We start from the raw sequence: 14,543 nt of genomic DNA, 5'->3' as shown, positions 1-14,543 counted from the left end.
CTTCCTTGGGAGATGTATATGTCTGCGTGTTTGTATGTATAGGTATATGCACAAAAGCACACTCACATAAAAATGAAAAAGCACACACAGCACTTACTAACCCCTCTGCTGAGGGCTGCACACAGGTCTTTTCTAAGGTTTAAACCTGCTCGTGATAAATGTGCTGTTATTCTGGCTGCAGCTTTTTAGTTCTGGGGATATCAATTGAATTCTTATTATGAAAGCAGAAAATTGGAGTTACATCTGGTGACTGACGCATGTGACAGTATCACTGCGAGGAATTTCGGTTTCCTGAAGCTTTTCAATTAACTCGGTGCACTTTTCCTCAGGTGCTACGCGTTCGATTTTTCAGCGTGTGCCTGCTTCCAAGTTGTAAATCAACGAGTAGGTTATTGTACTGTCGTAGGAGCTCTTGTGCCAGTAAAATGAAACAGCAAATAATAAACCCCAAGGAGATTTATATAGCCTGAGTTGATGAAACGATTACTTTCTCATTCCTAGGCTCGCTCAGAAAGGCGGGTTAAAAGTAACTAAAAATTTACAAGAGCCTAAAACTGAATCTGAAAAGTACAACCTCAGCAACTTATTGGGCTTGGCCTAGCGAGCGCCAGATTTACTGTTTGCAATTTCTTCAACTTGTTTGGTCATTTTTATTATTTTTTTTCGACTGTCCCCTCCCTGAGTTGATGACAAGCCTTGGCAAAAACATCTGTGCAAATAAAGCAGGGGACAGAGTGAAGGAACCTGGCAAGGAGCCGCCTGTGTCTGCTATGGCAAAAATGTTTGATAAAAGCATCCTTTCCCCCAAACAGCCTGAAGTCTCTAGGGGTCACATCTCACGTGGCAGATGAAGAGCCTGCTTGGGTTATGGGTGCCAGCAGCCTCAGCCAGGCTCTTCGGGCTCCTCACCGTGGGTAGTTTCAGCCGGGGGCTGAGAAGCCTCCCCTGCACTTTCAGAGGTGAGTGAGGAGCCCAGACTTAGGCAGAGCGGTGACATCTCTCCCCGGGCTCCAGTCCCTGCGCCCAGCACTGTTAGCAGCCTGCGCGTGGTTGCTGTTCCACACTAAATGCCGGTGCAGTGATGGGAGCAGAGACCGAGCTGGTCTGTGCAGCGCTGTCACCGGCTGAGCCTGACCCGCGCAGCCCTGCTGCAGGCACGGACCTGGTGTGCAGGTGCCCGTGAGGCTGTATGTGGCAGGGACCTAACGCTCTGGCACCAGCAGCACGCAGCAGTGAGCCAAGCAGGTGCCAGGGCATCAGCAAAACACTTGCGATCGGCATGCCTAGGACCAGGGCAGGGAGAGACGAGCAGCGGTTTTGGGAGGGATGGGAGGACTAACCACGCCACTCCAAAGGATGTGTGTTGTTCTTACCCCTTCCTGATACATCAGCTTGATAAATGCTCTGCTCACAGCATCAGGATCAAGCCGGCAGCGCTTTCCGTTCAAGATACGTGCGGAGGTCCCACATTCACCTGGAGCATCTGGGGTCAGAAAGCAACAGGTCAGTGGTCGTATCCCTCTCTCCCCGTTTGTGATGGCAAAGCCATGAACATACTGCATTGCCTCTGCTTTTTGTTCTGCTGGTACTAGTGAATAAACCTAGCAGCCTCTCCTCTTGCTCAACTAAGATGCCTTCATGTTCTGTTGTCCTCTTTTGCCGCTCGCTCGAACTTCCTGAGCGCCTGAGAACGAGTCTGTCCTCTTTGTGAGTCATTCCTGACACACTGCCGTGCCGAGGGCATGCCAGGTCCCCACGCACCCAGGGACAAACAAAGGCGGTCGCCTCTGTGTGACCCCCCAGGGTTGGCCACGGGGGTGCAGACCCCTTAGAAGGTGCCTCACTCTCTGCTTCCTATTGAGACCTCCTGAGGAAATGGTGACATGCTCTGAAGCTCCCCTTCAGGGGACAGCTTGGGGTTTTATAGCCTTTAAACAGTTTTTTTTTCCCTTCTTTTCCTCTTCTGGAATGTGGGCAGGTGAATAACATGTTCCAGATTGACACAGTGAATCGTGCCACTTCGGCTCTGCATCCCACCATGTCCCATCTTGTATCTCTGATCCCAGCAGGACCATGATGGTCAGCCAGGACACCAGCACCTCCCTGTCAAAGGCTACTAGTTGAAAAAAGCTGTAGTCTACATTTTCCTGTACAACTTTTGTAGAGTTCATTCCAAAGGCAGGGAGGAAATGAAGAGATTTGTTTGTTTTCCAGCCACAGAGATATTTTCATCATAAATCAGGAGGAACAAAAGAACATAAAAGTGGGCTGTGTTAGATGGGGGTAGGAGACTTCAGTCCTTCTGATGGAAAGTTCTTTCCGTCAAAAAAATGAATCTTTACAAACATGTTATTTTTTTGAAAATACTTTTTTTTTTTCTTTTTAAACAGAGAACATTGTCAACATGTTGCTTTCAGCTGGCCCTGTGACTTTCCTGGTGTCCTAGTCCTCTCCCCAAAGTCATCTGGCCCTCTCCAACTGGAGGGCGCTCCCAGCCATTGTCTGGCTGCATCTATCAGTGCCACAAATCTTCAAATTAAGAATGGTGGCTAAAATAAATAATTATATGCATTTTAATGGGCTGATTACTCTCTGAAGGCTTGCATGTGATTCTTATTTTCTATGTTATATAAAAGCTAAGGGTGGGATTTTCAAAACCACTCAGTGCTGGCCTAATTCTGCTCCCATTGAAGTCAATGGGGCTTTCTTACCCTTGACTGTAATAGGAGCAGAGTTAAGCCAGCAGTGAGTGCTTATGAAAACCACATCCTAACTATGCTCCCAGACCTCACCCATATTTCTCCTTTCATGGCACGAAGTTTGTTTTCATCATGTTACGTGTGCTGGAATGCTGATGTCTAAGGGAAGCTACTAGGGATTGAGTTCAATATTAATTCTGACCGGGCTTGGCTTTGTGGGTTACAGCTAAAGCGTTCCTGTAAGTGCAGCGTAGAGGCTCATCACAGAAATAACGTCAGCAGTGTCGGGACAAGTCAGAGCTGGGCCAGGCCCTGACTTGCCTCGGGTGCTCAGGGTTTAGGGAAGGCACGGGAAGCACCTAGTCCTCCAGGCAGACACCTGGACCAGGCTCCTCCACCAGCCATCTCAGTACCTGTGTCCTTGCGCCTGGAGGAAGCAAGTCTGCTGGGCGTGTTTCTGGGGGCACTATGCCTAAAACAGTGCCTGCTGCCATCCTCGTGGAAGTCAGCATCCCAAATCTGCTTTCTTGAGTGGAGGTCCTTGGCCGTGGGTGCCTGGAGCTCTGTCAGCTTGGGGCAGGACCAGTCTTCTGAGAACAATGCTGGGAAACAACTTGTGCAGGTTCTTTTTTAGATAAATGGACTTTCCACACAATACCATTTGGATAGAAGGTCTGAGTTAGCTCGGTCACTTTTTTTTTTCTTGTTGGTACTTTGTTTTTTCAATTTTTTCTCTTGTTTGTTGGTTGTTTGGGTTTGTTTGTTTGTTTTGGTGTGTGTGAGGAGGTTGTTTGCTGTTGCTATAAAAGTTGGACTTTGATTCTCAGATTCTTGATAAAAAGTTGACCTCTATTCTTTTGTGGAAAAAAGAAAATCCAACAAAGCAGTTCCCTATTTTTACTGCTTAATGTCACTATAGCACATTGCCCATCAAGCATGCTGGCAAAATCCTGTATTTTGTGCTTGAGTTATTTTGGAAGTGACCGCGGAGGGGGAAGATGGCTGTGCCAGGTGATTTGCTCTTGCTCAGCAGCAGATGGGATGTGATGGATCCCCTCCCAGTGTCCCCTGCCATCTCGGGATTTTGTCAGGAAGCTGGTGGAGTCTGAAACTACTCCACCAGTGAAAACTCAGCATAGGGAAGACCTCCCACCCTAGTCTCGATATCCCAGAGATGAAACCAACTGGAAAGAGCTGCAATCTCTTTCCCTGTAGCCAAGAAAGTCATTTTGTATTCCCTGCACAAGCTGGGCTGAACTTGGCCCACAGATGATTGTTGCTGTTGATCCAAATCTCCCAAAAGGCTGGTGTATTTTCTTGGTAATAAATGTCCCACAAATGTTTTGGATTTCTGCACTCATTAGGGCTTAGGGAGGCTATTTGTCAGGACCAAAGACGTCTTCTACAATAAACCAGCAGCTGTCTGCAAAGGGTGAGGAGACGTTTGTTGCCGTGAGCTGAGTCTGCTGTCAGCAACCAGGCCCCTGACCAGCCCTAGTAAATGTTTTATTGATTTAATATTAAATTAACTGCCTGGGCATAAGGAGCGCATTATTTTTAATGGCATTCTGATATTAGGGACTGCAGTTTGCTAGAATGCACCTGTAAAATTAGTATCCCCTAGTATTCTGCAGGAGCCATAAAACGTAATGCTCTTTGTGTGCAGTGCTCTGAAGCTCGACATGGGTAAAGTTACAGCACTCGCTCGCAGCCTATCTGGTGGCTGCCCCAGTTCTCACTGGAAGAGGAGGAGGAGTTAAGTCATCTTAGAACCATGGAATCATTTAGGTTGGAAAAGATCTCGAAGATCATCAAGTCCAACCGTTAACCCAGGATGGCCAAGTCCACCACTGAACCATGCCTCTAAGCACCACGTCTTCGTGTTTTGAAAGCTTCCAGGGATGGTGATTCCACCACCTCCCTGGGCAGCCCGTCCCAGTGCTTGAGAAGGCTTGTTCCAAGCTCATCTCTTTGTTCTGAAAAGGTGTAAACTGAGCCCGTGAAGCCTGGGTCCTAACCTCAGGGAACCCTGCCTGGCTACGTATGGTAACTCATGGAAACCTGTACACAGGACGCTCGTAACAGCAGGACACCTTCTGCAGGGGGTCAGTGTTGGAACAAATAGTTTTCCCTCATTTGTTTTCAGTAAATGAAATGAAGGGGGCAAAAAAAAATTACAATCAAAAAGTATCGGTTGCCCCAAATGCACTGCTCTGGAATTTGCCTTTTTTTTTTTTTTTTTTTTTTTGTGAAAGAAAAGGCATTTGGAAACAAATATAACTTGAAAATTAAATAAGCACATTCCTTAGTGTAAGACTGAAAATATTTGCTAATTTCAGATTTCAGGTCACTTTTTTTTTTTTTTTTAAACTGCACTATGCAATTAATATAAGAAAAAGTTCAGCCCAAATAAAAAATTTGTTCAAATAACATCATCTATCTGTAGTTCATACTGTTTTTCACCTCTGGAAATTGGGCCATAAAGAGGGTAAATACCTCGCTAGGACTCGGCTCTCCTCCCGCTGGGGAGGGCACAGCAGCCACTGCTGCCTCCCTGCAGCAGGGATGCTCGGGGTAGCTGGGAAGGATCCCTGCGCGGTGGGTCCGGCTCAGGGAAGCACGCCATGGGGGTGTGCCTGCAGGCCTTGACCTCAGTCCGCAGCAGTGCGAGTGAGCCCAGTGGCATTCTGAGCGCTCACATCACGGTCGATGGGGATGCTTTTTGCATAAGCTTTGCTGTCTAGTGGAAAAGTTGCTGTAGGTTCTTGCTAAGCACTGCAGCCTGTTTCCGCATGGTGATCTCTTTATCAAGTTGTCTTATTCAAGTACAAAGAGAATTTTTCTTAGGCCAGTAACGTGCACCTTGCTGCTCTACAATTACCCTTGGTTTTGCTTAAAATTACGATGATTGCTGTTCTGCTATAGCAACCTTCTTTTCGTTAAAATGCGTACCTAGTAAATGTTGCATTTGGTTTTATTAAGGTTGTAAAAACGCCACATTTGAGCTGTTTATATTTTTTAACTCCCTCAGAAATGGTCAATTAGAAAGTCAAATCTTCTTAAATGGCATTCAGATGGAGATTCTGAGAAATCCTAAGATTTCTGGGAAGTTTGTTCTACACTAATTTCACAGCAATGAATCACAGGGCTGAAACAATAAGGGACCAAAGACTGGCAACCATGAAACCATGATCTTGGTACTTCTGAATACTCGATTATAAAAATAAAAACCTTTAAATTAGAAGTTCAGAATGTCAGGGGATGAGGTAGGGTACTAAATTTTGTATGTTTTGTCATTAAATTAACATTGCTTTAAAAACTGGAGAACTAAGGGGCTCCACATATAATCGAGTGACCAAATTAATTTTGAGCAGCAACTACGGGTAGGACAGCAATCTCAGCGGGTGGATCATGATCTGAATGGGCACAGTGGCAGGATCTGATGCATTTTTCAACCGCTTTCTTTAAATACAAGCTCTCTCTTTGTAAAGCTTATTTGTAAAGCCACTGATGATCTCTCTTTTCTGATTGCTTTCTTGGGCTTTATCAGTGAATTAAATCCATGCTTTATTACTCGTAAGGCAAACATTGACAAGAAATGTTTATTTTTTGTTGTGATTTTCCAGAGGAAATATCAGTTTCCTTCCAAATAATTCAAAATTTCACTGAACTTACTTTTTCCTTAGAATGTTTCGGGACCAAAAATCAAATACGCCTTTTCTACAGAAAAAGGGGGAAGGCAGGACAGAAAATAGAAACATAATTTAAGAGATCAGGCATTGTCTGCAAATATTGTTGGTTCAACAGGCATAGTTTCTGTAGGAACTTTCAAAAGAAAAAGGTTTATGAGCTCGCCCTGTGAGAGACCCCTTTTGTTCTGATAGTTGTGACCAGGTTATGAATTTATCAGAAGACGAAGTGTACCCAGCACCTCTCCCTGGCTCCCAACCACGTGGGTGCACCAAGGGCGTAGGCAAAGCTACGTAGGGTGGGTCTGTGTGAAGACTTCTGTTGGCTTGAGCAGGTACTTGATCAAGACAATCTCTTGGGTTTTATATCATGGTGTTGATGTTGTTGTTCTTATTCTTCTGCCTGATTTCTCTCCTGTTGTTTGATGCTCGTTTGCCACTGTTCATGTAACGTTCAGAGGTCAACGCTGTTGGAGAGCCCAAATGTTGCATTTGGGGCCATTTGCAAAGATGTGGCAGCTCAGCGCTGGTTTTAGGAGCTCTTTATGCAAGTGACCTGCCCATTTTGTGCTGGTGCTCAGCTTTGAGGCTGAAGATTACGGAATTGTACAAAAAGGTGGGTGACTGTTGGATGGTCACTTTTTAGTTGACAAATACAGATAATTCATTGCGCGGGCAACTTGAGTTGACAGAGTCAAACCGTACTTTTTTGAAAGGATGTGGCAGATTTACTTATTCCTATTTCTGTGTTTGATTTACTACCACATGATTTCATTAAATAAGAACTTAACATGGGGATTTCTGCCAAGCAACTTTAGGCAAGGCCCATATTCCACAAATCCCTAAATTTGAGGGTGGTGGGTGGGGGAATCATCATATTTTTCTAGCAGATGTCCGTTCTGCCTGTGGACTAGAGTTTGAGACGGTTTGTTTATATTGTTGTTGCTTTAAAACCCTTGTAAAATGATGTTTATTTTCCTCCCATTAGGTAACAAACTTGAATTTCTCAATTCAGTGAAGGGTGATGATAACTTTAATAACTATTAATTCTCTAATTAATAACAACATTGGAGGAAATAAACGAGAAACCTTCAAACAGGCAGCGTTTCAGGCTTGAACTGGTTTCAAATTCAGACAGGATTACTTGAAGCTCTCTCTTGCCCTTCTCCGTTGTAAGGCTGCACAGCTCATGTTTGTAGGTATTTTTGGATAAATAAAAGTGTGTAAGTAGGTTCTTCCCTTTAACTACTGGGTAGAAAATCCTATATCCTGGTAGCTCAACTGTCCAGGTCATGCTGAATTTCTGTGGAAGAAAATGAGTAAATGCAAAGAAGAAAATGCCAAAGAAAATGCAATGAGGGAAGAAAAAGTGATGTAAGTTGGCCAAGAAATAAGTTACAGTTCTTGGCCCAGGCTCTGCGGTGGTATAAATCATTACTGCGCTGCTTCGGTGTAGCCATTCCACTTCACCAAAGTTTTCGATTTGACCTGTTGTCAACTTTGAGCAAAGGTGGTAACAATCAAAATTACACCAGCCCCAAAGCAAGTCTGCCAGCTTTTGTATGCTGATCTTCACCCTCGAATGCTGCTTTTGCCCCAGTCCAGCATTAGGGTGAATATAAAAGCAAAGAGATCACGGGAGCAACGTCATTGCTGAAGGTCAGGCTTGAGAGAAAGGCACATCTGGGGTAGGGCTCTATCTCCATTTCTGAGCTAGCTACCAATTCCTCTGCTGGAGAAGGGCTTCTAGATGACACCTAGCAAGGAGAGGTTTGAGGCATTTCACGGATCCTTGTCTGCTGTAACCATCCTGAGCAGGTTTTAGTTTTTGCTCTGAAATGCTCCAGATGAGCTTCTGGAGACGTTTTTGGGAGCTGCCTTTTGGAGCCTGTACAGCTCACCTGAGCTCAGGGGTCCAGGCCAGCACACGTAGCCCCTGCCCAGAGCAGGCTGGAAAGGCAACCTGCGAACGGTTAGGCTCGGTACTTCTGGGTTTTTCTTTTTTATTCCGCTCTCCTTTCATGGCTATTTCAGGTCTTGGCTTCAGGTGACAAATGACACCATCAACTGTCTACCATCCAGTGCCTCGTGCTGCTGCTCACTTTTGAAACATTTTAAGTGTTCTGGTCATTGCCCGAAGAAATCGTGTTTACATCATCTCTGAGAGACATTCAGATTTAAGAGGAAAAAATGGCCAAAACAGCTTAGTGCTTTTGGCTTATTGTTTGAATATTTAAAGACATTGCATCTGGAATGTATTCCATTAATTTGTGGCTAGCATCCATATATCATAATCCATGAGCTTCCAAGTAAACAGCTGTCACTGGAGCTGCCACGGAGGGAAATTGGCGCAGCTAGCTTGTGGTGAGCAGAGAGGGAACACACTGGTACACACTAATCCAAGGAGGAAACATTAACCCAGATGTGTAGAGGACAATGAATGAATTGTTCCTTACAGCTCCTTAACTTCTCAACTGTATTAATGTGAGACACAATTAAGGTCTCAGACTATTCTGTTCACTCACACGCATACACAAAAGTGTACATACCATCATAGCCAGAAAGATGAGGTTGCATACTATATATACCATGAAGCAGCCTCCGGGTCGCCCCCGCGCACACAGGAAGGGGGACCTGCGTCTGAGGGAGAGAGGAGACGGTCCGTGTTGGTGGCAATCTGTCTTCAGGCTGGTTGGATCACACAGTTGTCTTTTTGACGTTCACACCAGCTTGAAACGCAACGTTCATGGCTCCCCTGAGGAAGATGTGGTAGAGCCAAGACCCATCCAGGCGCTGGTGTAGCAGGGGGTGCGTGGGGCGCTTGCTACAATACTTAAGATCCTTTGGGGCTATTGGCAGTGCCGGGGCCTCGGCTGGAGTTGTGATTTTGCATGTGAGCAGCTCACAGAAGGGCAAGCAGTTCTACCTGAAGCCAGGTGAAGTGCCGAGGTGAGGACTCTGCTTTCCAGTGCTGCCGTTACTGGCAGAGCTGTTTGTTGTGCAGCCTAGGGCAGCGGGACGGGGGCCTGTTATTTTCAATTACATGTTTGATCAGTCTGTTTCCATGTGGTGCTCAAGTAAATGAACTAATTAAGAGGCATTGTGTACATGGAAGTGGGACAGAGATGATATCGCTATTTATGTTTTCTTTGGAGGGGTGTTACCCCTCCAAAAAACCCCATGGCAAGATCAGGGTCTCTGGGTGTGGGTGCTGTGGGGCACCTGGGGAGGTTTCAGCTGAAACGGAGGAAGGGCAGCAAGAAAAGAAGGGTTTCCCATCCTGTTTCCAGAAGGGAGGATCTGAGGCCAAGGGAGATGAGGTGAGTCCCCAGAGGAGGTGGCCACGTCAGTCCCAGGGAAAGCATGGGTGGCATGAGATGGAAGGGAAAACCCTTGCACACTTCTGCCCAACAGCTGCTCTGGTCTCCTCTAGATGCTCTGGTATTCCACCGGACTTGGGATTTACCTTCTGTTTACTAGCCAACCCGAAGTGGGTTTGAACTGGTGACCTAAAGGTGAAAGGCTCTGCATCTTATTAGAATTACTGTGAGCTGCTGAACGAGTCCCCCATGGCAGTTAAGATTTGATTATGGTTCTAGAAAATGTTCAGCTTTTACAATTAGTGTCAAAGCAGTGGTAAGCCCCTCTTTGATTCCTGGGTGTAGGCTCGTGCTTTTCTTAACCTCACACATATGCTGGCATATTTACAGTAAGTGCTCAGGGGTTTGTTTTTTTAATTATTATTTTTTTTATTTTTGAATTAAAAATGAAAGTTCCCCAGGGAAATTATGCAATGGGAAATAGCCACTTCAATAAACTTGCCTCACACATTTTATTGATTATGGTAAATTTAATTATTCCATTTAAACCTTGCTTACACACACAAAAAACCTTATCCTTTTCTTCCTACATATTTTTTCCTGGTTTCATATCCCTCTCTACAGACCAAAAGTGCACTTATATATTATTTTACATTTTTTAGAGGGTAAATACTCAAAGCTAAGCTCTTCCCTGTAATTATAAATTAAAAATTAGAAAACATACCATAAATCTTACTCAAAACATCTTCAAATAGAACTACTAATTGTTAAACAGTACTAATTATAGCTTTTAATATAGCTCTTTCACCTCTGACATATATTATGTGCACCATTTTTGCTAAGGGAGACAATTATTCAAGCACAAAGGACATTAAAAAAAAAAGGAAAACATGGAGCAAGATAGGTATTTTTCCTACTCAGTACTTTGCTAGGTGAATACTGGTCGTTCTCTTTATATTTAGATAATACCCAGGGGTCTCAATCTTGTTTGAAGACCATTGCACTGAGGTCTTCAGAGGCTACAGTCCAAAAGGCGGTGAAAGAGCTGCTGGTCCCTGGGTTGTCTCTGGGTCTTAACCTTATTTCTCTACAAACCACTGCTAGTAGGTGGTTTTCTTTCTTTTTCAGGGAGCTGCTGCTGCTGCTTCTGACCTACTGAACTGTGTGCAATCCAGGTAATCATCTTTTTGTCGTCTTAAACTTATGAATGGTGTCTCCTTCCTGGGGAAATGCATTCATTCATTACCTTGTGACTGTTCCCACAGATGGAGAATGTTCCCATGGATATAGGTCTGTGGGACTGAGGGTGAAGCAATTCACCATGGCTAGAAATCAGGATGTGGGAAGAGGAATTATCACTAGAGATGAAGAATCAAAAGTAATTCACTAAGTCTGTACTCCCTCTTGCATGAAGGGACTATTCAGAGCCAGCCCATCCCAGCAGTGAGGCAAATCATAGTTGGTCTTCCTCCTTGAAGCTGCAAAGCTCAGTCTGGAGAGGGGCTCTTCAGGGTTCTGGAATCTGAGGGTGGCCGGTTCTGAAAGCTGAGGTAGGGTCCAGGGTTTGATCAAGGCTTTGTTGCTTCCAGACACACCTTTCATCCAAGGTCTGTCACAGGGCTGTTGGACCTGGGTTTGTCTGAATCCCACAGCCAAATCCTCATCTGGTATAACCTGCAAGGGCCCTGTTTATTTCAAGGGAGCTGCACCTCCTCAGTCAGTGGTGTGAGCCTAGAAGAAGCTGGTGAGAGCACAGGGATGCTGCAGGGGGAGTGATGTGGCTGGGATGCAGGAGGTTCTGGAGGCTGCAGGTGAACAATGTCTCCTTCACTTTCCTCCAGTTTCCCTCCTGGTGCCACATTTGACTGCCACCATTGTTAAGCACAGTGACCAGCCTAGCACCCTTCTGGATATCCCTTTGTGGCAAAAGACGGACTGGGGAATACTCCATGGAGACCTCAATGCCATTTACACCCTTGGGTTTCCTGCATTACAACATAAGTGATTCAACATAGGGGATACTTGTCCCATGGCTTGGAAAAAAGAATTAAAAATTGGATGATCTGTATCCTGGCAGGTTTCCGATTTATTTGCTTTATTCAAAAAGTATAGCTGGAAATAAGTACTTATAAATTTCTAAATTACCTGCCCCTAAAAATAACCACAATCTGATGTAAACTGATAAGGCTCCCTTGAGTTAAATGGATTTGCTCCAGCTTGCACCAGATACTGATTAGGCCCCAAGATTCATGCAAGCCCAGTTGTGACAACCTTGAAAAGAACTTAGATTAAAGATGAGTTTGGAAGCAATCAAACTAGATCATAAGCCTGGCTGATTTCATTCGTTTTTCTGGCAAGTCCTAGTTTTCTGAGAATATGACCTTGTTGCAAGATGTATTACACCAAATCTTTCACTTAATGAGCCCATTGACACAGATGTCACTCTCCATGCCATAACTCCCCAAAACATTTCAATTCCCTTCCCCCTGACTGTCACCACGCTTGCTCTGGCCGCCACGGGGAGGGAACTTAGCCATGTAGCAGATCCCAGACTCAGCTTTTGGCCTAGATGACACGCAGAAGAATTATTTTGCAGATGGGCCAACCTAGGACACGTGTTCCCGCTGGGATCGGCACTCTGCTCCCCCCTCGCTGCCTCCTTAACGAGAGCGCGAGAGCTCAAACCAACAGCCAGCTCCTCGAATGGCAACAACAAAAGACTCCTTGTCATTGCCCGGGCTGACTCAAAACAGAGTAGAAAAGGGGATTTTTTTGACAGAGCTGCAGATCACGGATTCACAATATACAGCTTGTCACACAGTGCTGTCAGTGATGCTCTCTGTTAAGTTATAAAAAACACCTACTTGCTCCTTGCCTCCGTTTTCCACAGCTGCGGGCCGTGGGCTCTGTGAGGGATTAGTGCACAGGAGGTGTGATGTGTGGCTCCGGTGGTGGTAATAGAGACATATAAGCAGTGCTCCAAAGGGAACGTTCTGACAAGAAGGAATCTTGAAATTTGACTTGTAAGTTTAAGAATTGCCCCAGAAGAAAAATTTCTCTTCCACCTTCCCTCCCAAAAAGCAGGCCTGGGTCTGTTATCTCCGTTCCTGCTTTTCACAGTCTTGCATAACGATCTACATGAAAATTTGAAGGTAAAAAAGCCAAATGCTTTGTGCTCTAAATTTTGAAATGGCGCAACTGCAGTGCTCTTGGCATTTTTGTTTTACTTCTGCATGTTTTCCTTTCAAACCATAGTGCGGTCCAAAAAGGATCTGCTTTTCCTGAGTGATTCTTTTTTGGTAGAACAGCATATTTCAAAGGTAGATATGTGTATTCCTTATACTTAGCCTGTATAACCACATACATACATAGATGGTTCTTCAGAAGTTTTACCAACTATTTCTATTTACCACTGCTTCAAAGAAAGCAGGGACCATGCCCTGTGGAATCCTTGCTCTCCCGACACGCAGACCTTGAGGAAGGAAGTTGCAGTACTATTTCCTCCCCTACCCTTTATTATTACTAGTGGCAATAGCAAGTGCTGATCCAGTGAGGCGCTGCGTACCTTCAGCTCGCGTGGGAGTCCTGGACAATAAGGAATATTTCCATAAAGGGTATTTGCCTGTGATGTACAGGCACTATGGTCAATCCTAGGCACCTTCCAGCACTTTTCCAAACACAGGAAGAGGAATGGGATCGATACAGAGGGAGCTTTCCGGGGAGAGGAAGGTGCTCCTCACAGGCAGGGGATCCCAGGGTCTTTGGGAACAGGTTTTAAGCAGAACATTTTCTGCAGCACCTTAGTCCTGGCTGGTGCTGGAGATGCACAGTGTGCTGACCGCCTGCTCCATTTCACAGTGGCACCGTTGCATTCCTCTGAGAAGAAATACTTCCTTTCTCTCTTTACAAGAATCCCATGATTTCTTAGGGAGTAAAAAAAGTCTTCAATTTTCTCATCTCTTCATTCAGCCCATTTGATTCACTGATTCATTTTGTACACTGGAAGATTCAGTCAGTTCTTAACCTTTATTTGTTTCCCTTTTTTCTGTTTATTTTTTGTTGTTATTGGTTAGTTCTAGAAAGAGCAGCCTGAATGTCTTATCTGCCAGAAGGCACATGCGCATGGGTTTCTCACTCTGCCATCCCTCCACAAGTTTACATTTGCCTAGAACCGAATCTGTTAGACACACTGCAGAGCTGGTCCCAAGGCAGGGAAGGCAGTGGCTCAACACGTGTCATGCTTTCTCCTACGATCTCGTTTCCTTCTGCACAGCCCCTGCTTGCTGGGTTGGCAGGATGGGTTCCCCTGCTGCGCTGCGCTAGTTTGACATAATCGCCGTAGTGCCACTGAGCGACATGTGGCAAACAGCCCAGTAAGCTGGGATGAGTGAACAGCAGCTTCCAGCAGGAATACTCCTCCATATTTTAAGCTAGTCTTTCTTGGAGAGTTGGAAAAGAGGAGGGTTGGGGGGGGGGGGGGGTCCCCTCTATGCGATTAACTGATGTTTGTAGTTGCACAGAGGGACACCAGAAATCTGATTTTAAAACTGGTGCTTCAGGGAAATCTGGATGATTTCTTGATCACTGAAAAGACCCAAGAAAGTTTCAGTCCAGCATATCTCAGCAGCTGATCTGAAGCAAACCTGAAGACAACCCCGTGTCCTCAGAGCCTTCACGCAGCCCCTTTGGCCACTGAGACATCACAGCTGACTTCAGTTGGCCAGAAGCCCTGTCTGTGTCGCTGCAGAGCTCAAGCATGCCTTGAGACAAAAGTAACTAGTCATGCCCCATCTATCTTGCATGCTCTTTTTTGAGCACCTCCCAGACTTAACTAC

General features: G+C 45.3%; 1 long non-coding RNA gene across 2 annotated transcripts in view; it reads left to right on the top strand.

The window, feature by feature from the left end:
• LOC121096437 overlaps window positions 1-14,543 on the top strand; it is a 366,656-nt gene that overhangs the window by 306,633 nt on the left and 45,480 nt on the right. Inside the window, exon 6 of one of the 2 annotated variants that reach the window (XR_005830502.1) lies at window positions 10,837-14,480. This is a non-coding gene — a long non-coding RNA (uncharacterized LOC121096437). Of the gene's footprint in view, window positions 1-8,864; window positions 14,481-14,543 lie in introns of those variants that run through there. The other variant, XR_005830503.1, reaches the window with a different exon arrangement.

The sequence above is a fragment of the Falco naumanni genome, chromosome 12, assembly GCF_017639655.2.
Source record: "Falco naumanni isolate bFalNau1 chromosome 12, bFalNau1.pat, whole genome shotgun sequence".
NCBI lineage: Eukaryota > Metazoa > Chordata > Aves > Falconiformes > Falconidae > Falco > Falco naumanni.
Note: the sequence above shows the minus strand (reverse complement) of the source record. Positions and strands in the feature narration are given on the sequence as shown.